The sequence below is a fragment of the Triticum dicoccoides genome, chromosome 7A, assembly GCF_002162155.2.
Source record: "Triticum dicoccoides isolate Atlit2015 ecotype Zavitan chromosome 7A, WEW_v2.0, whole genome shotgun sequence".
NCBI lineage: Eukaryota > Viridiplantae > Streptophyta > Magnoliopsida > Poales > Poaceae > Triticum > Triticum dicoccoides.
The window spans coordinates 21,290,038-21,292,892 of NC_041392.1; the positions used below are offsets into that span (position 1 = coordinate 21,290,038).

The window sequence follows — 2,855 nt, forward strand, 5'->3', positions numbered from 1 at the left end:
TTCAGTCGAAGAGGCGAGCCGTTCAGATTGGAAAAAAATTAGACATCGGCTCGGCTCATTCCCGCAATCCGCGTCGCGGCGAGGCGAGCAGTGGAGGAGGCGCGCGCGTATGTCCCTCTTGTTCTCATGCTCATACATGTGAGGAAAGAACCTTCCTTATAAAGAGGTCCAACTCTTTCTAAACTAGCAATGTGACACTAAACTTTAGTTCCACCTCTTACCTTGTATAAATGGACTACGTGGGCCTTTAGGATTTATTAAAAATTTCTGAAACTGCTATTAGGCTGGCCTAGAACAGACAAAATTCCAGCTGCATGTAACCTGAACTTTAGCAACACCTAGGTCAGAACACACGCTCCTAACGCTCACTTTGCATCCTCGACCATGCCTCTGTGTGTACGTGGCCTGACGATTTCACTATGTAATCTTTTCTCTATTCTATCAATGCAAAGATACACGCATCGAATGTATTCACGAAAAAAGAACTTAACAAATCCAGCACTAATAATGCATGGGAGCAAAACGACATATTTTTACTTATTAAACGAATTACTTGACAAATTACAACATTATTATATATATATATATATATATATATATATATATATATATATATATATATATATATAGTGTTACTGTTCATCACCCAGGATGCAGAATAAGTTATTCTTCACCCGACATAATTTTACGATCATTTCATAATTAAATTACGTTTATATTTCAAATAGTTACGTTCATATTGATTCACTACGTAAAATTTGGCATACGAAAATAAAAATATAGGTCATAAAATAAGAAAATTTGCAGTTTATGTGTATTTTACATTATGTTTTTACGTTTGTAATTTTACATAACATAAAATATTTTTTATGACGATTATATATTTTCTTACGGTCTCTTTTTATGTTAGAAATAAGTCAAAACTTACGGAACGTAAAATTATGGTGCATTTATGGCAAAATAGAGGGCGTGAAGAATAATTATTCCTCACCCAGGTTAACGAATAGTCATATATAGTGTTACTATTCATCACCCAGGGTGCAGAATAAGTTATTCTTCAACCGAAGTAATCTTACGATCATTTTATAATTAAATTACTTTTGAAATTCAAATAGTTACATTCCTATTGATTCACTACGTAAAATTTGACATAAAAAAATAAAAATATAGGTCATAAGACAAGAAAATTTATAGTTTATGTGTATTTTAGACTATGTTTTTACGTATGTAATTTTACATAACATAAAATATTTTTTACGGCGATTATATATTTTCTTAGGGTCTCTTTTTGCGTTGGAAATAAGACAAAACTTACGGAGCGTAAAATTATGATGCATTGATGGTAAAATAGAAGTGGGTGAAGAATAACTATTCCTCACCCAACGTGACGAATATATAGTAGGCTTTTCTTTCTTTCTCATAAGAAGATAGTCGCAAAAATATATTTCATAAGGACGATTGAACGGCCAATGCTAACAGAGGCATTGAGCAGTAGGGAGTAGCTTTTTTTTTAAGTGAGCAGTAGGCAGTAGCTGACAAAGCCAGGAAGGAGGCTTTGTTTGCTTGTCACATGACACGACGCATGCATAGCTAAGAACAAATTTTCCATACATGCATGAACAATAGTTGTTGTTATATTTTTTTTTGCGTGGACATTTTTTAGTTTCTTGACATAAAATTTTTTAACCTCGCAAAAAAAAGACATTAACTATTTTGAAAGAAGGTTAACGCTACTTGTGCATACCTAAAGCTCGCGACCTGCTAAGGATCCCCTGCACGCGCGGCACCCCGTCGTAGTGGTACATCCGTGCGCCACCGGGCGCCGCCATGTCGTCCAGCCGTGTGAGCTGCATCCACATACACATCAAGCTCACATTAATCCCCAGCGAGGAGAAGGACAGGCGCACCTCGTATTGGACGAGGAAAGAAACACAATACACAATTACACATGACACCAGCAGCATGCTCACCTTGCGGTCCTGGGAGAGTGGGACCGCGCGGCAGAGCACGGCGCGGGAGTCGCCGCAGTTGGCCACGAGGATGTGGCCGCGAACCACGAGCGCCACCACCGCCGTGGACCCCATGACGGTGCCCGTCGGCACCCCCGACGCCGCCAGCTCGTCCGCCCGCGCGAAGCTCCGCCTCAGCGCGCCCTTCCATGCGCACAGCTCCGCCTCTTCGTCTTGCTGCTGCTTCTTTCGTTAGGCTACGGCCGCGCGGGTCAGCTCGTCCGCCAGGATCGCGTCCATGTGGTCCCTCAACACCACCGACACCTGCACCACCACGGAAATTCTGAGTACATACAAGTCGGTGATGAGCTTGAGTGTGGCCACGTTCGTAGAGAGGTTACCACGGGGCCGCCGTGGCCGTCGAAGACGGCGAAGAAGTGCATGCGCGAGCCGTCGACCCAAGAGCAGAAGGACGGGCGCATCGACACGGTGTCCTGCATGGTCACCGCGTCCTCCCGCGGCTTCCCCGCCGCCCCGTAAGCCCCGCGCCACGCCGCCCGCACTGCCGCACCGGAGCCCTCCTTTTCCTTCGCGACGGTTGCGAGGTGAGGGCTCCCGCGAAGGCGGCACGCCGGCAGGTGGCATTCCTCGTAGCCCTTTGGTGCTTGGACTCCGCCCTGGCCGGCCGCGGGGAAGTTGTTCACGCCGACGCTGGCCGTCACGACGGATTGATCCTTCCCAGGAACAGGCTGAGCATGTCTCGCGCCGATCGCGAAGCAGCAGAGCATCTTCATTTTGGCTAGGCTAGCAAGAGTGAGGGGTAGAGCTACACAGAAACGGACGTTCGTAGAGGAGTAGGAGGAGGAAGGAGGAATAGAGCGCAGGAACCTCTCCCTCAAACACTAA

General features: G+C 45.2%; 1 pseudogene; it reads right to left on the minus strand.

Moving 5' to 3' along the window:
- Positions 1-1,446: 1,446 nt before the first annotated feature.
- Positions 1,447-2,449, minus strand: LOC119329855 (annotated as a pseudogene).
- Between the last annotated feature and the right edge of the window lie 406 nt (positions 2,450-2,855).